Source organism: Camelus bactrianus, chromosome 3, assembly GCF_048773025.1.
Source record: "Camelus bactrianus isolate YW-2024 breed Bactrian camel chromosome 3, ASM4877302v1, whole genome shotgun sequence".
Classification (NCBI taxonomy): Eukaryota; Metazoa; Chordata; class Mammalia; order Artiodactyla; family Camelidae; genus Camelus; species Camelus bactrianus.
This window is the reverse complement of record NC_133541.1, coordinates 115,605,521-115,629,747: the sequence shown is the minus strand read 5'-3', so window position 1 is coordinate 115,629,747 and position 24,227 is coordinate 115,605,521. Positions and strand designations below refer to the sequence as shown.

Here is a 24,227-nt window from a genome sequence, read left to right as displayed (position 1 = left end):
AATGGGTGCTGGTCAAGGTCCCCACTTCCCTGGAACAACTGGCCCTGTGGGGTGGGGGTGGGGGGCAGGGAGGTGGAGGGACAGGCAGGGAAACAGGCTGACAGGCAAAGTGACAAGTGCTAGGAGTGGAATCAACTAAAGAAATACCGTCCAGGGGGAGGTATAGCTCAGTGGTAGAGTGCGTACTTAGCATGCACGTGGTCCTGGGTTCAGTCCCCGGTACCTCCACTAAAAATAAAATTAAAAAAAGAAAGAAAGAAAAGAAATATCATCCAGATGGGACTTGGGGGATCAGGGAGGCCTCCTGGAGGAAGGGATGTGGATGGAAACTAGATGAAGAATAAATCAGAGCCAGGGAGGGTTGGGGCTTCAGGGGAGAAGGAGGGTCTAGGCAGAAGGAGCTCTGGGTGAGAAGCCCAGCTCTGGTACAGAGACAATGAGGATTTCTTGTAGGATTCAGGAGCCACATGGCATCATCTCCAGCTACCTTTGAGCCCAGACAGCTTTCAGCAGAACCTGGACACATCTACCTTGTCTGGCCTTACTGTGTGTGCATACATCTCTGCCTGCGGGGCCAGGGTGTCCGCTCAGCCCAGGATGGGGCATATCTTTGTGGCTGCTCCGCTGGCTGGCACAGGGCCAGGCACATGGCAGGGCTTGTCGTCTGTTAAATGGTTCTGGGTCAAGTTCATGATCTCCCACAGATAGGACAGAGATCCAGGCACAGTGATTCATTAGCTCACAAGATACCTGTTGAGCATCTACTCTGTGTCAGACCCAGGCTAAGCACTGGGCATTTAGGAGAGAGTGAGCAAACATGATTCCTGCTGGAATGAGGTTTACATTCCCCTGTGGGAGAAACCATTTGTGCAGACTAACAGGTAGCCAGGACTGCTCGACAGAGGAAACAGGGCTTGTGATAAGAAGTGGGGTGGGGGGGAGCAGAGAAGCCTGGGTGGGGAGGCATCACTCCCATCGCCCATATGAAGACCTGCAGGAAGGGCAAGAGGTCAGGTGAGGGCAGGGAACGTGGTGCTCTGGTGAGTTAGAGGAAGATCAAGGAGGCTACGGAGGCTGCAGCAAAGGCAGTGAGGCCATAAATGGGGGACAGCGGAGAGAGATGGGCAGGGGCTAGATGGCACAGTACCCTGTGGGAAAAGTAAGGTTTGGGATTTTATTCCACGTCAGCTAGGAAAGCTTCCAAGGTTCTAAGAAGGGGTGTGTGGCAAGATCTGATCAGCACCTTTTTTATTTTTCCTTTGATCAGCACTTTTAAAAGATCAAAGTAGCCCCAAAGAAGCTTTTGTCCCTGTCCCAAATGATAGATTCAGGATATATTTTCGAGGATGAATCAAAACCACTTGCCAACATACTGGACACAGGGGAAGGGCGGGGAGGAGACCTAGACAGCCCCTTGGGGCCTGTGCAACCAGTTAGGCAGAAGCTGTTCTCAGTCGAAAGGACTCATTTGGGGGTCAGACAGGCCCAGATTTCAATCTTCAACCTCTTCAAGTCTCAGTTTTCTTTTCTGAAAAATGGGAACAAAATGACAGTGGCATATAGACAGTATTAATTCTTATCCCTTGATCAAAAAGTTTAAAGATGTCTAGAAAAATAAACTGTTTTGTCTGAGGTCATAGTGCCAGACTAAACAGCTAAAAACAAAGAGACAGAAAAGGGGTTCTGGAGGCTGACCTAACACCCAGTTCACATCTGGGCTCTGGGCCTCAGTCTCCTTACCTGTAACATGGGAGTATGTCATTGTGTTACCTAAAAACTGGATTCGTCTCCTGGTGGATGTCAAGCCAAAAGACACAACCAAGTCAAAGAATGGGTAAAGGAAGGATTTATTACTTGCACCAAGTAAGTAGAACACTGGGGATTTTTCCCAGTGTCTCTCCAAACAGCAAAATTAGGGAAGTTTTAAGCATATTCTGCATATTCATGAAGGGGCTTGGGTGGCTGACAGAGTCCAAGCTTTAGTTGATTGAAATCATGAGGGCCAACATCACCATTCCATCCAGCACCTGGGTGGGGCCTTAGTTCCTACAAACCCAAAGTATCAGAATGTTAGGTATATCCTTTGAGGAGGAATTAGGACTCTTTTATCTGAACTACTGTCTCTTGACAGCTTTTCCTTTGTTCCTGCATTCCTTAAGATCATTGATTACTGAGACCAGTTCAAGGGCAAGCTTTGTGGCCAGGCTTAGACCACAGAATGAGTTGGGCCAACAATGGCTTCTCTTTTGTTAAGAAGGCCATGCCTGATTCTTTCTTGGGGGACTCCTTACCTTATCTTAGACAGAATTGTCTCCTAGCCCTGAGATGATTGAATGAGATTTGCGTGTTGAACAGTTATTACAGTGCTTATCCACGTAGTAAGCACTCAGGAAATTGGGGTGGGCGGTGGGGAGTGCGGGGCCCAACAAGACACCATTCTGACCTCTAAGTCCCCATCTTCTGCTCGGGACACATACCAGCTTCAACACGGAGAATAACATCAATTATGCAGTAGCTTTATCTGTGGTCTGACTTCATCTCCACAACCGTACTGAAGTTTGTCAGTATTTTGCAGAGGAGGAACCAGCCCCAAAGCCCACATTACAAAGCCTGGGCCATAAACCAGGGGTTGCAAACTGTCGCCTGTGGGCAAGCAGCCTGATTGAGTGCAGCCTGCTAGGCAAGGAATGCTTTCTGTGTTTTTAAGTGAAAGAAAAACATATATATAAAAAGAGGAATCAAATTTTCTTGATGCCTGAGAATTATAAGAAATTCAAATCAGCTGCCATAAACAAAGTCTTATGGGAACACAGCCCCGTTCATTAGTTTATATCGTCCTTGGCTGCTTTTGCTACAAGGGCAGAGTTGAAGAGTTGTGACAGAGAGCGTATGGCCTAGAAAGCCTGAAATATTTATTATCTGGCCCTTCATAGAAAAAGCGTGCAGACCTCTGCTGAGAAGCACAGATGCACTGAACAGTTCTGCCCCCAAGGATGCAGAACCCATAAATACCATCCGAGATAACTCAGGGTCCACCTGAAGGCTACGGGGGAGGGAAGCCTTTCAGGTAGGTCATTGCACCGCTCCAAGGAGGGACCCTGGAGAAATCGAGTCCAGCGTCTTCTATTAGATGAGAAAAACTGAGGCCCAGAGACTGGAGGCAACCCGCCCAAGGCCACCCAGCAAGTGGCTAACAGCCAGGTCAGGGGCTGCCTCCCTCGGAGTGGGAGGACGTGGGCCAGCGCCCGGGTGGGCGGCGCCTGGGGCCTCTAAGGTTCAGCTGGGTGGGGAGGGCGGTTGCCGCGGAGGACGGCGGTGGCCCCGCCCGGCCGGGGGAGGGGCGGGGCCTGCGCCTCGGGCTCCGCCTCTTTCTCGCTCCCAGCGCGGCGCCTCGCGTGGTTCCCGCCTCCGCTCCGCCCGCGGCGCGCTTCTAAGGTGAGTCTCGCGCCCAGCCGGCTTGCTACCTGGGCTAGGAGATTCGCCCAGGCTTTTTTTGTTTGTTTTCCTTCGATTTTGTAAAGCACGGAAGACACACCCAGCTCCCTGGAGCTCTGAAGGCAGCATTTGAACCAGACCTAGCTGGGGAGCTCCTTGGCAGATAAGGAGCTGCCCGGAGGGCAGCCGGGGGCGGGGAGGCGGGGAGGGGGTGCGGTGCGCGGTGGCTCCAGCCGCCAGGCTGGAATCCGAGACCCGCCCCAGCCTGTTTCCCTCTGAGGTGAACTGGGAGGGTCGCCCCAGAGGAATTCAGAAGCTCCGTCTTCTGGCAGCCTGGAAAAATAGTAAAAGTAATAGCCAAAAAAAAAAAAAAAAAAAAGTAATAGCAAACATTTATTAAAGGTGTGACTCAGAATATGTGTTGGAGAGGAACTGTGGAACTGTTAGATCGCTGACCACCAGAAGCCCGAGCTTCCCACGGAGTCCCTCTTACATCACCTGGACCCTGGTTCTCACAAGTCCTAGCTCAACTCCTAATCTGACCCAGTGTCCCCCGCCCCACCTTAAGAGACCACCCTGCCATGGTGTCCTCCTCAGAAAACTGCTGAACCCACAGCCTCTTTTCTGCAGGTTCGCTTCCCCTTCCTGCCCTGAAACCTAACCTTCCCCCAACACACCAGGACCCTGTTCCCTCACTGCCCCCTCCAGGGAAGCTGTTGGTTTTTCCCGCACACGCCTGTAGATCAGGGTCTAGGGGATAAAACCACTTTCTTGCTTGCTCCTTGTGGAGCTTTGCAACCCATTTCTCCTCCTCTCTTCTTGAAACATTACTTCCTGTGGGCTTACTACTGCCATGCTAGACAGCCCACAACCCCTCCTTATTCTCTCACACAAGCTTCTTAGAGGCAGCTTTCACTGGTCAGACATCCACTCCTCTAAATCCTATTGTTACCTGAGAACTGGGTTCATCTCTTGATGGGTGTCTAGCCAAAAGGCACAATCAAGCCAAAGATTGGGAGAAGGATTTATTACTTGAAGCAAGTAAGGAGAACACTGGATGTGGGTGTGGCTCTCTCCCAAAATAGTGTCTCCCCAAACTGCAAAATTGGGGCGGTCTTAAGCTAGGGGTACATGCATATTCATGAAGGGGCTTGAGCAGAGGAGAGTTCAGCATAGACTTGGAGCCAAGGTTGAGTTGTCCAAGCTTTAGTTGATTGAGGTCACGAGGGTCAGCATCATTCCATCCTCCACCTGGGTGGGGGCCTGAGTTCCTGCAGAACTCAAAAATGTATTCCATTGTTACATGTATCCCTTGAGGAGGAACTAAGACCCTGTTTTATCTGAACTATTGTGTTTTGACTGCTTTTCCTTTGTTCCTGCAGTCCCTTACTTTCCTTAAGATCACTGATTACTGAGCCCTCTTCAAGGGCAAACCGTGTGGCCAGGCTTAGATCACAAAATGACTTAGGCCAAAAATGGCTCCTCTTACGTCAAGAAAGCCATGCCTGGTTGTTCTTCTGGTTACACATCACCATCACTTCACCCTTCACCCCCCTCAGCCACTCCCTTCTATGATCCTGTCCTTGACTCCCACTGCCAGCATCACACCTCCTCCAAAATCCCAGTCTCAGGGATTCTCACTCCCTTTGACCGGCACTTCCTCTCCCTCCTTTTCACCTACTCTTCCCTCCAGCAGCACCTCAACTGCATTTGGACCTCCAACCTATGGTCCCTATTAAGTCTCCCTTTCTTCTACTCCTGTCCCCAGACACCCAGTTCCCCTTCCCAGATTCACCCACTAGTATCAGTTTTGTGCGTATGACTTCCTCTTGCTTTCTTGAAAAGCTTTGGTTCTTCCCCCAAATGTCCTGGTTTTCCTCCTTCCTCACTGGCTGCTCCTTCTCAGTCTCCTAAACAGATTCCCCCTCTGCTTGGCGTCACAGTGTAACACACTCCACCTCCCCCACTGCGTGGTCCCTGGGCATCTTTTTCATGTCGACACTCTTTCCCTAGGTGATCTCTTCCTGTGCTGTGACTTTTGAAAAGCATGCATAAGCCAGTCACACCCACGTGTATTTCCTTAGTTCTGGCTTCTCCACGTGGTTGTCCAGTAGCCATCTCCAAGCCAGCAGGCATTCCTAGTGACTATCTGCTGTTTTCATGTGCCTAGGACTCTCTCCCCATCTTCCCAATCCTGCTTCCCCCGTCTCCCCCTGATGCAGTAAATGGCATTCTAGCCACAGATACTCAAGCCCAGACAAGGTGCTGTCTCTGATTCCTCTCCTTCCTCCATGGCCACAGTGGACTTCTCATGCGTTCTTGTCAACTCCAGAATGTGTCCCTAAAGCACTGGTTTCCCTGGGTCTCCCACACATAAGTCTGAGCCCTGAACACCCGTCCCCTGGATTTGATGCAGGAAAGCGAATGTGGGGAGTGAGCAGGGCCGAGTCCCAGGTCTCGGTTGAGGCCCTGGGACGTGCCCCGCCAAGTGTGGGTCCTTGGCTCCGCGCAGGAAAGAATTCACGTGCGAGCCACTGTTGAGTAAAGGTTGATTTATTTAGAGAGGTGCACACTGCATAGAGTGTAAGGCAAGAGAGAGGCAAGGAAGGAAAGAGGTGTGGGAATTGGGTGCTCAGGTTAAAGTAAAAGTAGGCACACACTCCATAGACAGAGTGCGGGCCACCTCCAAAGAGTAGGGAGAGAAAAGGGCCACTAGGTCTGGTGTTGCCATGTTTTATGGGCTCAGTAGCTTCACACACCTATAGGTGGGACCATTCCAACTGCCCTGGGGAAGGGGCTGGGATTCCCAGGGATGGGGCCACCGCCCATTCTTTGGCCTTTTGCAGTTAGCCTTGGGGCTGTCATGGCACCTGCGGGCATGTTATTTGATCAGGCTGTTACAATGAGCATATAATGAAGCTCAAGGTCTCCTAGAAGTCAAACCTCCTTAAGGCCAACCAGGAGGTGAACCTTCCACCATTTTGGTATTAAATTGCCATTATTCCTTGATTGGCTGTGCCCTGCCCCCTTCCATCCTGTCTCAGATTATCGCACCATCCTTTCACTGGCCTGTCTCCCTGCTGCTTCTGTGAGACCCTGCAGTCTACCCTCCTCTCAGCAGCCAGGGCCACCAGAAGGTCAGGTCGTGCCTCTCCTCAAAACCCTGCTCTGGCTCCCACTTCCCTCTGGGTGAGAGTGGCCAATGATCTGGGTCCTGTGACCTCTTGTCTTAGTCTGTTAGGGCTGCTGTAACCAAGTACTACGGACCGAATGGCTTATAAGCAACGGAAATCTACTTCTCACAGTTCCGGAGGCTGGAAGTGGGAGGTCAGGGTGCCAGCCTGGGGGACAGGGAGCTCTCTGGGGCCTCCTTTATAAGGGCACTAATCCCATGCAGGCCCTTATGTCCCAATCACCTCTCAAAGGCCCCTGAGACTTCCACTCTGGGGGGTTAGGACTTTAGCATATGAATTTGGGGGAGACGCAGACATTCAGACGTAGCCCCCTTTCAACTCATCTGCTAGTCCACCCGCCACACCAGCCTGCCCCTGGTGGTCTCCTCTCCCAGGGTGGCTCACCTCTCACCTCCCATGTTGGGTCCAGGGCCACCTCCTCAGGGCCCAGAGGAGACACTTGTCCTCATTATTAGACAGTCTCCCTCGGGGCCAGAGGGGGCGCTGTCGCTGAGGGCAGGAATTTGTGTCTGTACGGCCCTCTGACGCGTACTCTGCACCTGGGACCGAGCCTGACACCCAGGAGGCCTTCAGAAGTATTTTCAGAATAAATGAAACCAAATGCGCTGCAGCCTTCAGGGCCTTTGCCTTAGCAGTTCCATTCCCCCAGCTCCTTGCAGTTGAAAAGACAAGGTCTCTTCCCTGTGCTGTAGCCCCTGGCATCTCTCACATTTTCCTGATAACACTTATCACCGCCTGATAAATTTAGTGGTGTCTCCCCTACCTGGTGGTAAAGTATGCTGTCTCCTTGCCCTGCAGTGTTTCCTAGTAGGCACATGCTAATGAGATCAGGATTTCTTCACCTCCACACTATTGACATTTGGGACTGGAAAGTTCTTTGTAATGGGGATTATCTGCTGCATTTTGGGATATTTAGCAGCCTCCCTGGCCTCACCCGACTAAATGCCAATAGCAAACCTTCTCCCGCACACCAGCTGGGGCACCCCAAAATGTCTCTAGGCATTCACACTGTTCACCTGGGAGCAAAAATCACCCCTGGTTGAGAACCACTGAATTAGTTGAAAGAATGGATGAATGAATGAGTGAATGAATGAATGAACTCAATTCTGAGCTCTACCCTGAGCTCTTTTCTCTACTCCCTAGATTAAAAAGTGCTTTCTGGAGGTGAGGGTATAGCTCAAGAGGTAGAGCACATACTTAGCATGCGCAAGGTCCGGGTTCAATCCCCAGTACCTCTTCTGAAAATAGAGATAAATAAACCTAATCCCCACTCAAAAACAAAAAGCTTTCCTGCAGATCCCCAGCTCCATTGAGAGAGAGCACAGAAAAGGCTTGGCCATTTCTTTCCACCCAAAACAATATCCCAAAGCCTTACACCCATAGAATGTCCTCCGAAACCCCTCAGAGCTCCCCCCTCCCCAGTTGTATAAGTTTATAGCGACTCAGTTTTTTACCTCCTAGAAAGATGTATGTCTGTGTGTCTCCAGAGTAGGGGTGAGGATGGAAAAAGGCACCATGCTCTCCTTAACCCAGTTCTTCCCAGGTTAACATTAGCCTTACTATACTTCCCTCCTACCCTGCAACGCAGCCCTGGGTATTGAAGAAGGAGGGAAAAGGCTCTTGAATTTTTAAATCAACTCTTTTTTCCCAAATAACTTCTGGCAGCCACAGCCTAAAGAATCATCCATTCATACATTTATTTAACTAACCTTTATTAAGCATCTCCATGTGCCTGGGACTATGTTAAATGCTTTATACATCAATTACATGTTTTATATCCTTTTCATCGTCACAACTCCATGAGATAATGTTATTATACCCATTTTACAGATGAGGAAAATAAGGCACAGGGTAGGAAAGTCAGGGGTTGGCTCTTTGCAAAACCTTAAGACCAGTGGGCATGAAATCCCAGCTTAAGTCCAGCCACACTGTAGACAGAGCCCCTTGGATGCTCCTCAGGCATCTCATACTCAGCAGGCCCAGGGAACTCCTCTCTCAACCTCCCAGCACCCACCCTTCCATTTGCCTGTCCTAGCCGTCAGAACCCTGGCCTCTGCTCTGCCCCCCACTCCCAGATCTAATCAATCACCCTAGCCCTCCTTATCTTTGGAAACTCCACCAAAGCAGCCTCCAGGCATCTACCCCCAGCCCACCACATGCTTCTTCCAGACATCAAGCTTTCTAAATGCAAATCATCACGACACACATCCTTCAGTGGTTCCCCAGCGTCTTGGGGATAAAGTCCACATTCCAGCCACTTCTTAAATCTCCAGTTCCTCCTGGCTCCTCCCAGAGCTGAAGTTCTGGTCCAGGCTGTTGCTGGAATTGGAGATTTCTTATACCTCTGGGCCTCTACATGGGCTGCTCCTGGCTCCTCTCTCTGCCTGGACAATGTTTGATTGGCTTATAGAACTCAGCCCAGCCTTCTCTGCCCCTGAGGACAAGGTGATGCCATGACACCCAATGCCCATCCCTATCCTGTTGGAATTGTTGTCTGTCTGTCCTGTTCCCCAAGTAGAAGGGAAGCTGCACAGTCCTAGAAGCCCAGTGGTCTCGTAAGCAAGGCCCTGGCAGACACAGCAGGCTCTCATACTGCATGTGTTCTGTGACGGAATGAACAGATGAGCAAGTGGAAGGATCAGTCTGGATGCCAAGCGGACAGGCAGGCACATACACACACTTGTCCTAGAGCGGCGGCCCTCACACTCACGCAGTGGAGTGGCCCAGAGCCTTGGCGATGGAACGGGTTTGCATGCTGATTCGGGCAGTATCTGTGTGCGTGACGTGAGGTGGGCTCACTGTGCCTTGGGTCTTCTCTTCCACTTGTAAAATAGGACAATAATGTCATCTTCAAGTGCTTAAAATAAAAAGCATGGCCATGCAAAGGGCTCTGCAGACAGTATTAGCAGATGGTGGTTCTGTCTATTTCTGCTGCTTGCAAGATGGCGTGATGACAAAGATGAGGATTTGGTGATCAGGCTGCCCCGGGTCCAAATATTGGCTCTTCCAAGTACTAGCTGTGTGATTTGGGGCAGACTACTCAACCACTGGGAGCCTCTGAGTTTTCCCATTTAGACTGGGATAATAATACCTACCTCCCAGGGTTGCTGTGAGAATAACATATGTAAAGCACTTAGCTCTGGGCCTCAGTAATGGTCGTCTGTATTTTTAGCCACAATTCCTGTGGTTCACTCAAGTCCTATAATGTAGTGTGATGGGCGGGAACCCTGGTTCTCCACGAGTGACTCAGACTTCTCTCTGCTGTTCAGTTGTCAGTCTGTACAAAGGGTCAGCTCAGCCGGCTCCCTCTGGCTCTGAAATGCCGTGATCCTGAGTCCTGGTCTTTTTCGTCCCTGACACTACCTGGCACCCTCTCCAAGGAAACTCACCATCCAGGGAAGGAGGAAATACCCCTTCTCTGTATCTCCAGCTCAGCACCCCTGGCCTTATCAAAGGTGGCTTACCCCATTACTCACCCCCTCTGGGGTCTCTGTGCTTTTCACTTACAGCAGGTGCTAGCGGGTTAATCCGAGGCACTAATGGAACCCACAGGAATTCAGTGATAGCTCACTAATGGGCCGCCCCATCTGCCTCCCTGTAACACAACACCTTCTCCCGGGTGAAAGGTACTCAGGGACTTCCTATTGGCTCCAATCTGCTGGTTTCTGACATCTTGAGAGGCAGAAGGCTGGAGAGGGAAGGAGGTGGACTGGTAGAAGTGGGGACAGGGTGGGAGAGGCTCTGAGCCAGCCGTCAGCACAGCTGGGCTCCCATCCTAGCTCTGCCACTGCCCTGCTGTGTGAGCTGCACAAATCCAGTCCCCTCTCTGGGCCTCGGTCTCTTCGTTTACAGCAGGCTGGGCTGTAAAGGCTTTGCTGGAGCTAGCATTTTGGAATTTTCAAGTCCTGTCACTTTTGCAGCTGAGGGGTGAGTGTCCTTTCAGCCTCATTCAACGTCCAAAAACTATGGAGCATTCAAGATAGCTAACATTTCCATCACTCCCCAAGAGGTGCAATTTTCGAATTCCCAATTTGGAATTCCCTTCCCACCCCCTTTACCCTCTGGTAACCATAAGTTTGTTCTCTATGTCTGTGAGTCTGTTTCTGTTTTGTAGATAAGTTCTTTTGTGTCCTTTTTTTTTAGATTCCACATATAAGTGACATCATATGACATTTTTCTTTCTCTTTCTGGCTTCACTTAGAATGACAGTCTCCAGGTCCATCCATGTTGCTGCAAATGGCCTTATTTTATTCTTTTTTTATGGCTGAGTAGTATTCCATTGTATAAATATACCACATTTTCTTTATCCAGCCATCTGTCGATGGACATTTGGGTTGTTTCCATGTCTTGGCTATTGTAAATAGTGCTGCTGTGAACATTAGGATGCATATGTCTTTTTGAATTATAATTTTCTCAGGATATATGCCCAGGAGTGGGATTTCTGGATCATACAGTAAGTCTATTTTTCGTCTGTTAAGGAATCTCCATACTGTCATCCATAGGGGCTGCACAACTTTACATTCCCACCAACACTGTAGGAAGGTTCCTTTTTCTCCACACCCTCTCCAGCATTTATCATTTATAGACGTTTTAGTGATGGCTATTCTGACTGGTGTCAGGTGATACCTCTTTGTAGTTTTGATTTGCATTTCTCTAACAATTAGTGATGTTGAGCATTTTTTCATGTGTTTGTTGGCCTTCTGGATGTCTTTTTTGGAGAGATGTCTATTTAGGTCTTCTGCCCATTTTTTGATTGGGTTGCTTGTTTCTTTGATATTAAGGTGTATGAGCTGTTTGTATATTTTGGAAATTAGTCCCTTGTTGGTCGCAACATTTGTAAATATTTTCTCCCATTCTGTAGGTTGTCTTTTCTTTTTGTTGATGGTATCCTTAGCTGTGCAAAAGCTTTTAAGTTTAATTAGATCCCTTTTGTTTATTTTTGCTTTTATTTTTGTTACTCCAGGAGCTGGTTCAAAAAATATATTGCTGTGATTTATGTCTGTGAGTGTTCGGCCTGTGTTTTCCTCTAGGAGTTTTATAGTATCTGGTCTTAACATTTAAATCTTTAATTCATTTTGAGTTTATTTTTGTGTATGGTGTTAGAGAATGCTTTAATTTCATTCTTTCACAGGTAGCTATCCAGTTTACCCAGCACCACTTATTGAAGAGACTGTCTTTTCTCCATTGTACATTCTTGCCTCCTTTGTCATAGATTAATTGACCATAAATGCATGGATTCATTTCTGGACTTTCTATCCTGTTCCATTGATCTATGTGTCTGTTTTTGTGCCAGTACCATACTGTTTTGATTACTGTAGCTTTGTAGTTTAGTCTGAAGTCAGGGAGCATGATTCCTCCAGCTCTGTTCTTCTTTTTCAAGATTGTTCTGGCTGTTCGGGGTCTTTTGTGTTTCAATATAAATTTTAACACTTTTTGTTCCTGTTCTGTGAAAAATGTCATTGGTAATTTGATAGGGATTGCATTGAATCTGTATGTTGCCTTGGCTAGTAAGGCCATTTTAGCAATACTGATTTCTTCCAATCCAAGAACACAGTGTATCTTTCCATTTGTTTATGTCGTCTTCAGTTTCTTTCATCAGTGTCTTACAGTTTTAAGAGCACAGGTCTTTTGCCTCCTTGGGTAGGTTTATTTATTCCTAGGTATTTTATTCTTTTTGGTGCAATGGTAAATGGTATTGTTTCCTTAATTTCTTTTTCTGCTATTTCACTGTTAGTGTATAGAAATGCAACTGATTTCTATATATTAATTGTGTATCCTGCAACTTTGCCAAATTCATTGATGAGTGCTAGTAGTTTTCTGATCACTTCTTTAGGGTTTTCTATGTATAGTATCATGTCGTCTGCAAACAGTGACAGTCTTACTTCTTTTCCGATTTGGATTCCTTTTATCTTTTTCTTCTCTGCTGTGGCTGGGACTTCCAAAACTGTATTGAATAAAAGTAGTGAGAATGGGCATCCTTGTCTTGTTCCTGATCTTAGAGAAAATACTTTCAGCTTTTCCCCATTAAGTATGATGTTAGCTGTGGGTTTGCCATATGTGGCCTTTAGTATGTTGAGGTATGTTCCGTCTGTGCCCACTTTCTGGAGAGTTTTTGTCATAAGTGAATGTTGAATTTTATCAGAAACTTTCCCTGCATCTATTGGTATGATCATATGGTTTTTATTCCTCAATTTGTTAATGTGGTGTGTCACATTGATTGATTTATGGATATTGAAAAAAGTGTTGCGTCCCTGGGATAAATTCCACTTGATCATGGTGTATGATCCTTTTAAAGCATTGTTGGAGTTGATTTGCTAGTATTTTGTTGAGGATTTCTGCATCTATATTCATAAGTGATAATGGCCTTTGATTTTCTTTTTTTGTGATATCTTTGTCTGATTTTGGTATCAGGGTGATGATGGCCTCATAGAGTGAGTTTGGAAGTGTTCCTTCCTCTGCAGTTTTTTGGAATAGTTTCAGAAGGATAGGTGTTAACTCTTCTCTAAATGTTTGGTAGAGTTCACCTGTGAAACCGTCCGGTCCTGGACTTCTGTTTATTGGGTTTTAAATTACTGATTCAATTTCAGTGCTGGTAAGTGGTCTATTCATATTGTCCATTTCTTCTGGGTTCAGTCTTGACAAATTGTATTTTTCTAAGAAATTGTCCATTTCTTCTACATTGTCCTTTTGTTGGTGTATAGTTGTTCATATTAGCCTCTTATGATCCTTTGTATTTCTGTATTGTCAGTTGTGACTTCTTTTTCATTTCTGATTTTATTAATCTGGGCCCTCACCCTTTTTTTCTTGATGAATCTGACTAAAAGTTTATCGAAGAACCAGCTTTTAGTTTCATTGACCTTTTCTATTGTTTTTTTCAGTCTCTATTTTATTTATTTCTGCTCTAATCTTTATGATTTCTTCTACTAACTTAGGGTTTTGTTTGTTCTTCTTTCTCTAGCTGCTTTAGATATAAAGTTACGTTGTTTCCTTGAGCTTTTTCTTCTTTCCTGAGGTAGGCTTGTATCGCTATAAACTTCCCCCTGAGAACTGCTTTTGCTGTGTCCCAGAGGTTTTGGATTGTTGTGTTTTCATTTTCATTTGTCTCAAAGTATTTTTTGATTTCCTCTTTGATTTCTTAAGCGATCCATTGTTTGTTTAGTAGCATATTATTTAGCCTCCACGTGTTTGCAGTTTTTTTCTTGTCGTTGACTTCTAATCTTATAGTGTTGTTGTCTGAAAAGATGCTTGATATGATTTCAGTTTTTTTTAAATTTACCAAGATTTGTTTTATGGCCTAGCATGTGATCTGTCCTGGAGAATGTTCCATGTGCACTTGAAAAGAATGTTTATTCTGCTGCTTTTGACTGGAACTTGAAAATCAGGGGTGGGGGAGATGTAATTTGATTGATTGATTGATTGACTTTAATGGAAGTACTGGGGATTGAACCCAGGACCTCGCGCATGCTAAGCATGTGCGCTACCGCTGAGCTACACCCTCCCACCAAAAATGGCCTTTTAGAAGAGGAGGAAGATTGGTGTGGCTGGAGCACAGTGAGCAGGGAGGGCAGTGGGGCTGGAGGGAGGGACTGGAGCAGATCAGCCTAGAGGTCTTTCCTCAGGAAGGCAGACCCCTCCCCCAGGTCTGGGTGCGTGCTCCCCGTTCCTTCCCTGTCATTGCAGCTGTCACACTGCATCGTCATCGCCTGCTCATTCCTCTGACTCCCCACCCAGATCACGATTTCCTAAGGACAGAAACCACCTCCAGTAAGTGCTGGGCCTTCTAGCCTTGACTGATAGCATAAAGCAAGGTACACGTCATCCACAGAGCTGCCAAACACGGTCTCTCCAGTCTGCCGTGTCTCAGGAAACAGCACCCCCATTCATCCAGCAGCTCAGAGAAAAACCCCCCAGAATCATCATGGATGCCTTGACTTCAGTTTCTCAGGAACAGACCTGTCGTCTCTACCTCTTGAACCATCCCGCACCTGCCATGGTCACCTCCCTGGCCCAGGTCCCCATGAGAACTGCTCAGCTGCTCCCTCTTCTACTCCCTCAACACATCACTCCCTGCTTAAAATGTTGACAGCTAATTTTTATTTTTTTTTATCGGAGACTGAAAAGCAAAACAAAAACAATAGCACAGTCACTTCCCACTGTGCTTAAAATAAAACCTTTATCCTGGCCTACATGTCCTTGCTGAGCTGGCCTTGTCTGGGTCTCAAGCTCAGCTCCAACATGCTCCTTTTTGCTCCTCTAGCCACGCTGGCCCCTCTCTCTTCTTTTTCTGATTCTTACATACTCCCAGGTTTACTCCTGCCTCAGGACCTTTACATGTGCCTAGGCCCTTTGCCTAAAATGCTATTACCCCCAGATTTTCACCTGGCTGTGTCCTCTTCATCCCGACTCAACTCCAGTGTCACCTCCTTGGAGGGGCCTTGGAGCCTGCCCACCCTCACCATCATTACTTGCCATTACTTGCCTTCCTATGTCCAGCATCTCTACCTGCTGTTTCCTTGTTTGTCCGTTCAGTTATTTGTTTATTGCCAGTCTTATCTCCCTTGAAGGTATGCTACATGAGAGCAGGGTTTATTTACGTCACTCAGAGCTGTAGCCGTAGAACCTGGCCTGTGGTAGGCCCTCAGTTATTCCTTCTTGAATGAAAGAATGGCTTGATCTCCTCCATGTGCCACGCTCCGTTCTCAGCACTTTAAGTGTATTACCTGACTGCATCTCCCAGCGGCAACCCGGAGAGAGAAGCCGCAGCTTAGAGAGGTGAAGTGACATGCCCAAGGTCATGTAGCGAGGAAGGGATGGAGCCTGGATTCAAATCAGCCAGCCCCTCAAGACCACATGAGCAGTTTTAACAAAGGGCTGATCCTCAGAGCAAACCCTCATGCTGCATGAGTGAATGAAGAAACTACAAACACCTGGACCGAGTGGCATGGCTGAATGACAACGTTTCCAGCTTCAAGAGCTGGCAGTCTTCATCTTCTTGGCTCTCTGTTGTTGGAGTGGAGAAAGAGCAGAGGGCTCTCACTGACGGAGGGACTCTGCTCTGCCAGGTGCTCTACCCAGTCACCCTGGTGGTTATCTGCTCTGTCCAGAGACTGGCATGTCACCCTGGGCGGCGGGGGAGGGGCCCCAGGGAGCATCCTGGTAGCTGGAGGCGCTCCCAGGGCGGCTCTGCTATCTTGCGAGAGAGCCGCGTCTCTGGCTGGCTGCCCACCCGCCTGCCAGCCGGAGCTCCCTGGCTCATCAATCGCGCGGCTGCGCTCTACCAGGCTGGATCTCAGAGGAAGACAAGTCAGCCGAAGATGGAATGGGCCGCAGGCTCAGGAGGAAATCGAAGACACTGGGAGGTGGGGTGGGGGGAGAGGCCCAGAGAGACAGCTGAGGACGAGATCGACGCCCCCTCCGCTAAGGAGGGTCGATCTGGGGGAGGAGGCAGGGGCAGGGTTCCCACTGGAAAAGCAGTGGGGTGAGCAGAAGAGGTGGAGAAAATGGCTGGTGTGGGCGGGGGTTGTTTCCCATTGCAACGGAAATTCAGTCTTCCCTGGTGCCCTGCTGCCTCCCGCAGCCCCGGGGAGCGGGCTGACAGCTCTGGGGAGGCGGGCAGCTCCTGGCGGCTGAGTGACTGATTTACCGCAGGCTCGGCTGCCCCCCAGCCCTGCTGTGGCCCCCGGTGGCCTGGCTTCCCGGCACCCCCGTCTCCCCACCCCCGCGGGGAGCCGGGCGGCGGGAGTGGCTGCGGCGGCTCGGTCTTCCCCACCCCTCTCCTTTCTCAGATCTGAGCCTCCTGGGACTGGAATTGCGCTGTCTCCCTGGAGAGGCTCTGCGGAAAGTCAGGAAGTCTGTGCCGAGGACTCCTTGGAGATCTCCAAGTCCAGAGAGGCAAATCCGCAGACTTTTGTTTTTGTTTTTCTTTTCAGTCTACATAGTTTAAAAAAAAAAATCCGATTTCTTGCTGGTATTTAAAAAATCCAACGATCTGGCAACTCTGAGTTGGCTTTCCCAGAGCTGAGCCCCCGACACCGCCTACACCCCTCTGTGGTACTGAGCACAGCCCCGTGGCTTGGAGGTTTCCACCGCTCACCTATTCTCAACCCCCGACTGGGGAAGGTGAGGCCCACAATGGGTCCCAGGAGGGATGGTTAGCCCGAGGACGCAGAGGCCTCCTAGTCTCATGTCCCAGGGCTGCCTTCTGTGAGGTGTGATCTGGGCAAGTAACCGAAGAACCCCTCAGAACTTCTGTTTACTCATTTATCAAAGGGAGATAATCACAGTGAACTTGTGAGGACTAAATGAGATACAAGCACATTTAGCTTTTAGGACCATCCCTGTATGTTTACCAGGAAGATACTCTTAGTTTTGAGTAGGTAATATGTGTGATAATATATACATTCCAGTTAATATTCACACACACACACACACACACACACACACACACACACACAGAACTACGCCAAAACTCAGTGGCTTGAAACAACGATATATTATTGTCCCTTGCAGTTCTGTGGCTGACTTGGTTCATATGAGCACATGGCAGCTGAGTACGGTCATCTGAATGCTTGACTGGGGCTAAACTTGCAAGATGGCTCCTTCACATGACTACATATGATGTTAGCTGGAGCTCAGGTGGGACTGGGGACCACAGTGCCTACAGCGGGGCACTCCGTGTGGCTTAGACTTCTCGCAGCATGGAGGCTGGTTTCTGAAAGAAGAAAGTGTCTTTGGTGTCGCTACATGACCTTTGATGACCTAGTCTTAAAAGCATCACTTTTCATAGCATCACTTCCACCATCCTTCATTGGTCTAAGCAGATGTAAGCCCGCTCAGATGGAACAGTATGGGACACAGAACCCCCCACCTCTCAGAGAATTTAGGGCCACTTTTTTTAAATCACCACAACATATATGTAAACTGAAAAACAAGTCTCACTTCTACCCCACTCCCCCAGGGCTGAGTTACCCTCCCTTACAGCAACACTACTAACCAATTTTCTGTATTCCTTCCAAAAGAGAGTCCACACATGCACAGGTGTGAGTGTTTTGCCTATACAGATATCCCTGCTATCTACCCTGGTCTTCCAAACGCTGTTCCAATTCAGGAACCACATGGATTCAGGTAGCCTCTTGGATGAACAATTTACTAGCAAACTCTTGCAGTTTGCTATCTGAAATGAAATCTAGGAGTCAGAGATTCCCATAAGGTAGCATCCATTGCTTTGAAGCCCTACTGTCTGAATTCAGAAACCAAGTAGATGTGGATAGCAAGAGATGTGTGTAGAAATACACACAAAACGTTTCTTCCCCGCTCCCCACCAAACTGAACATGAGCGTACTGGACACGCTGCTCTGTGCCTTGCATTTTTCTCTTAATAATTTGTCTCGAAGAGCAGCCTGTTTCAGCACATAGAGATGTCTCTTTCCTGGTGGGTGCACAGAGTGTTCCATTGTTCAAGTGCACCAGGATCTGCTTAAGCAAATCACCTCCTATTGGCTACTTTTTCCCCCCTAGTCTTCTGTGAATCATAACCCACACCGCAGTGAATAGCCTTGCCCAGGAGCCTTTATGCACTTGTGTAAGATTATCTGCGTGATACATCCCTAGAGGCAGAATTCTGGTCCAAGGGAAACGTTCCCACCAGCATCTCTCCGCCATCCTGGCAGGACAGGCTCAGGCTCCGCATCTCTCGGGTTCTGGCCTGGACCTTTGGCCCTTGCCCGTGCTGTCGCCTGTGGGATCCTGCGTCCCAGCTGCTCACTGAGGTTGTGTCAGAGCCCGCAGGGGTGAGGAAAATATTGGAACTCTGCAGGGACAGAGATGATGGCCTTTGCAAAAGGAGGGTGTGGGGAGCTGGGGGACACCTTACCCCACTTATTTGCCTCCGGTTTTGCAGCAGCAGCAGCTGCGTCTATTTCTCTCCGACCCCAAAGCGGTGGCTGGGGAGCTTCAGGCTGCTTTCACTCCCTCTCAAGAGAAACACGATGCTTGCTTCTTGTGGCAGCTCTGCACCCAGCTGTTTAGAGCCATCTGTAGAAGCTTCCAGATGTTCAGAGGCCCAGAGGAGGAGGCACCATCAGGAGCCCCAACTGCCTGTTCCCCAGCCTTTCACTGTCCCAGAATGCCCATAACTGCTCTTGTACCAGACACAATATTAAACCAGGAGTCAGGGACCTAAATTCCTGTTTATGGGCACAGTTGCCTTTATGTGCCCTGCATTTTGATGGGGAGGCTATGACGCACGGTGGGTATGCAGGTCATTTACTGTTTATCCTCAGAGCCATGCCCTGTCCTTCCCCTGCTGGGCTCTCATCTGGGTGTGTTGAACTACATTTCCCAGGCTCCCCTGCCCACTGGCTTCCTGTTAAGTTTGGCCAACGGGAGGCACTGGCAGATTAGAGAGCAGGGGGTGGGGAGAAGTCGGGATGTATCCTTCACACCACCGCTCCTGCCGCCTCTGGCAGTGACTCCAGAGGATGGCCCCTGCCTCCGGTGTCCTAGCTCCTACCACGTGGCCAAAGTCCCTGGGTAGTGATGTCCTTCCCACTGTTGTCAGTCTCCAGGTTGCCCCACTTTGCCTTGGTTTTCATCTCTTCTAGCCCCTGTCTAACTAGTTGCCCATATTAAATTCCTACTCCTGAGCTCTGTGGTGTGGGTTTTGGTTTCCTGCCTGGACCACTACTGATGCAATGGGTGAGCATGTGGACTCAGGTCAAACCCTGTGAGATCCTGGGCAAGTTATTGACCTCTCCGTGCCTCGGTTTCTTCATCTGTAAAATGGGAATAATAATAATAATAGTACCTATCTCCTTAGCTTACTGTGGAAGTCAGCTGGACTCATAGTTTGTAAAGTGCTTAGAACAATGCCTGGAATATATCAAGCATAGTACCAAGCTTAGGTTTATTCATTTTTTCTCATTTAGTCCTCACAACTTCTCTGAGAGGCAGGGGCTGTTATTGTCCCAGTTTGATAGATAAGGAAACAGAAGCACAGAAAGATAAGGTGACTAAGGTCACGCAGCTGTAGCGACAAGATTCAGACCAAGTCAGTGGGACTCCAGCATGCAGCCGCCCCACCATGCAGCCCCCCCGAGATCACATGCGGTGGGCAGGCTGGGACCTTGGATGGGCTGCCGCAGCTCCAGTGTACCTGGTGGGCACTGGGTGTTTGGCCTGCCTGTCACCATTTCCTCACCCACAGCCCATCCTTGCAAATGGGAAGCCAACACAGCCAGCATCCTGCTCCCCAGGCCAGAAGGAAATGGGTGAGACTGTGTCCTGGATGGGAAGAGGGGATGGAGAAGGAGCTTAAGACCACTTTCCCGCTCCTTATTGGTCGCTGAGCTCTTCTGTGGTGGTAGATAATTGTGCTCAGGGTTTTACGTGCCAAATGGCTTAAGAGTCTTGGAGCTACACGTAAAGGAAACCCAACTAGATTGACTTAGGGCAAATGTGAATGAATTTGTTCTGCAAACTGGGAAGTCCAGGAGTGGATTTGGCTTTAAGCAATGCATCTTTTTTAATTAAAAAAAAATTTTTTTTTTTGGCAGGGGATAGGTAATTAGGTTTATTTATTTTTATTTTATTTTATTTTACTTTAATAGAGGTACTGGGGATTGAACCAAGGACCTCCTGCCTGCTAAGCACACACTCTACCACTGAGCTATCCCCTCCCCGCCAAGCAGTGCATCTTGATGTTGTCATCAACATCATCGTCTTTGCTTTATTTCCTTCTAAGAAGTGACTTTATCCACGGGTAGATGGTCTCTCTCCAAACTCACATTCTCCTAGATCTGTAACCCCAGAGAGGAGAGACCCAGACTCTGGTTAGCTTGCTTGTGTCTTGAGTCCATCCTGGGGACTCACCACTGTTGCCAAGAAGAAGATAGCGTGACTGGCTGGCTGGTCAGTGCCCCATCCCTGTGGCCTGGAAGAGGCCAAGGTGCTGTGATGGAAAGTCTCAACGGAGCACCTAGAATGGTGTGGATCCCCAAAGAAAGGGAGGCTTTGCAGGCAATGTAAAAAGACAGAGTAAAGAAATGAATTCCTGACTGTGTCCCCAGATACACCTTACTATATTGAATCCCTACTATCATTACTTTGTTTTGCAGAAAAGGGGACGGACACAGACAGGTTGAGTATGAAGGCCACGCTTCTTAGCCCAGCTAGGATGGGGGCCCAGGGTTGCCTGTCCTCACAGGCCCTGCAGAGCTCAAGGACTGCGTGGGAAAGGGAGGAATCGGGAGTGGGAGATGAGATGGAAGATGAGGCTCTGGGCCCTGCCTTCAGTCATTGCTGATAGGAAAACCCAAGCTTTCGCTGTGGGCACCGAGCTCCCAAGACTTGAGCTCTGGGGCTCTGTGCGCAGCTCTGACCGGAACCCGAGCTGGTGATCCTTTAGCGTGTCTTCTCCTCTGTGGGCACAAATCTGGCTTGGCCCGGGCTTCAGATTTGGGGCTGAGCTGTGTCGCTTGCCATCTGTGTGTGTGTACCTGCAGGAAGCAGTCCTCGTCAAAGCCCCTTTCATTCCCTCATTCCCTGGTGGAAATGCCCTGCACCTCTCCCCACGCCAGCTCTGCCCCAGCCAGTCCCCTTGACGGCCTCAGCATCTCTCATCCCCTGCAGGTTGAATGTCACGCTGCTCCGTTGACCTGCCTGGACAGCATTTCCTTTCCCCTCTGTTCACCTGACTCCTTATCATCCTGTGGAATTCAGCTCAGTGGTTACTTCCTTCAGGAAGCTTCTGTGACATGCCGGCCACTCTCCCCAGCCTAGAGGTACCTTCTCTGTGTTTATTTCTCACATAGCAGTAATCACGTTCTGATGAATTTCTTCTTCCTGGTCTGTTTTCCTTCCCAAATTCTAAGGTCTCAGAGGTTGAGAACTTCATTTCTAAACACAATTGATACTCCATAAATGTGTGTTGAATTAACAAATGAATGACTAAAGGGCACCACTGGGACCTGGGACATTCCCTTTTGCAAGTCGAGGCGCTGGCCAGGGCTGCCTAGGGTTTATGTTGGGGGTGCTGACAGGGCAGGAATGCAGCCAGGATCCTTGGCTTCTTGGGAAAATTCCTGTAGTTGCAGGCAACCAGGGCAGGATTTCAGAGGCCCAGGTCCTTGCTGGAGTCTCTGTCCACCCCCCCAAAAGTAGATAAAATAGAACTTACTCCTTAGGCAAATTACAGAGTAAATCATAATTACATAATATAATTATATAATAATCTCACGTGGAATGTTGGAGTCCTGGAAGCCAATGTCAGAGGTAGATTTTTTGTTGGTAAAACTGATGTAAAAGAAGAAAAACCTTCCTTCTACCCTCTTAGGTTTTGTATTTGGGGGCCCGCAGATTAAGCCAACAACAGCCAGATCAGTAATAAAAAAGATAAGTTTAATCACTTAATATGCAGGAGTTTACATAAAAATGTGACTTAAGGAGGTGGTTAGAATTTGGGGTTTATAGACCATCTTAGTAGGGGAAGGGGAGGAGGGAGAAGGGCACTTATAGGAAAACAAGTGACTTTGAGGAAAGAGAAATGGGCCCTTAGGAGACTAGATGAGAGATATGATAGCTTTAGGACAATGACTGTTCAGGCAGGTAATTCCAGTCTCTGGTCAGTCTTCCCTTTTTGCTCCCCAGGGAGGGATTTAGGACAGTTGAGTTCTTTTGAGAAGCTATGCTTTTAGGCAAGTAAGAGATAGCAAGAACTCAAATGCTTTCTGCTCAAAGTGATTTTTATGCCACAGCGGCATATTCTTGACTTTTTCACTGAAAAGTCCAGGGATTCAATACTTCATCAGTTATAGCTGGATCCAGGGGCTGAAACCATTTTGTCAAGTCTCAGCTGACAAATCAATGCATCCTTCAGTCTGGTCCCCTCGCCCTCCCTCTACTTCTCACCCTCTTTTTCCACGCTGTCTTTTCCTGTGATGGCTTCGTCCTCAAGCAGGCTCCTCCCATGTCACGGCCAGATGGTCTCCAGCACCTCCAGATGTGCGGGAAGCCAATTGCTGGCAGTGCCTCTTTTCCCAAGAGTTCCAGCAAAATTCCTTGGGTTGGGTCTCATTGGACCCAGCAGAGGAAGAAATCGGCTGATCAGCCGGGCCCGGCCCAGCACACACACCTGCCCTGGAGCCAGGCAGGTAGAGAGGCCAGGTCAGCCTCACCCAATCTGCCTGGACTGAGAGTGGAGGAGGGGTGGTTTCCCGGAGGGTAACTAGGGTGCTGCTAACAGAAGGAACGAAGTGGATTCCTGGCGAGGGAAAACCAGAGGTGTCTACTATACAGAGAGAGGTCTACAGTGTGAGAAAAGCTGAATCGTAGTCATGGACTCACAGAGTCTCAGAGGGTCAGAGCTGAAAGGTCCCTTAAAAGTGGGTTCTTGCAGCCCTTTTGTGACAGCTGCTTCCCTGGTGCCCCAGGGAGCGCCATCCTGTCCCTGGCTGTTGCCTGACTCCAGGGAGCCTGAGGGGTCGGTGGGGGGAGGAAAGGCGCCCCGGTATCCTCCTCCCCTCGCACTGCTGGAAGACTCTGGGTCACAGCTGCCCACCAGGGGCCTTGGTTATGCTCCTTCCCAGTGTGCTCTGGGCTCTGGCCATCTGCCAGGCTGGCGGGCAGCCATGCTGACTGTGGACTGTAAACTCCCTTCTTGACACGGAGGCCCAGTTGGAAAGATATCCGGGGCTCCTCGGGAGCTAGAAGCAAGCCAGGGAGCAGGCGGGAATCCAGCCTGAGGCCGAAGCCCAGGGCCCGCCTCTGGCCGAGGATGCCCAGTCTCCCCTCTCCTCCCCTCCATCCACCAGCCCTGGGAGGTGGGGCACCGCCCCTCCAACCACAGACCGGAGCATCCTGTTCAAACCTGTTCAGACACTCTTGAGGCCTGGGGCCATTATGCTTCTCCCAAAGGAGAGCTGAAAGCTAGAGGAAAGGATGGTTTACTAAACAAAGCCTTACAGCCTGGAAAGGCCAGGCCTTCCCCTCCCTCTTCCCCTCCTTTTTGCTGAACCGGCAGAGATTCAGAGGCTCAGCACAGGACAAACCAGGTCTCAGAGAGATTCCCCTGCGGCTCCTGCCATCCTTCCTTCCTTCCCGCCCTCCTCCTCTCTTCACTTGTCCCTCCACAGAACGTTCCAGCAGAAAAGGAGCTTTAAAAACACCTCCAGAGATTACAGACTGGCAGATCACGGTTCAGAACATGTTGTATTTGGCCCTCCCTCTGTTTAAGAAAAATCTGAGCCAACATTTTAAAAATTGGGAGATTTCACATAAAAATTCATGTGTCCAGCCACTTTTGAAAGCTCGTAAGATCTGCTAACACCAGGTCTACGTGTCCACACTGGTGATGCTCCGTCAGCCACTTGAGTAGACCAAGAGGTGACATCCCACAGCTGCCCCTGCAGGTAGGGAGTGGGCAACAGTCCCCTTTTGTCCCCTCCACTGAGACCCACTGCCCATTACCGTTTCCTTCACCGTTGGCACTTTTGTCTCTATTATTTTGGATTGTTTGCCTCCAGGGCTCCATTAGAAACAGAAAATGAGAGAGTCGCATGTTTTAAAGAAATCAGAAGAGAGCCTTCTTTGTAGAGGAACTGA

General features: G+C 49.0%; 1 protein-coding gene across 1 annotated transcript in view; it reads left to right on the top strand.

Annotated features, from left to right (window-relative positions):
* Nucleotides 1-3,311: 3,311 nt before the first annotated feature.
* Nucleotides 3,312-24,227, top strand: part of PWWP2A (PWWP domain containing 2A) — an 86,798-nt gene continuing 65,882 nt past the window's right edge. Inside the window, exons 1-2 of the mRNA XM_074361017.1 lie at nt 3,312-3,435; nt 21,258-21,409. The gene's annotated coding sequence lies outside the window, so the exon portion shown is untranslated. The remainder of the gene's footprint in view (nt 3,436-21,257; nt 21,410-24,227) is intronic.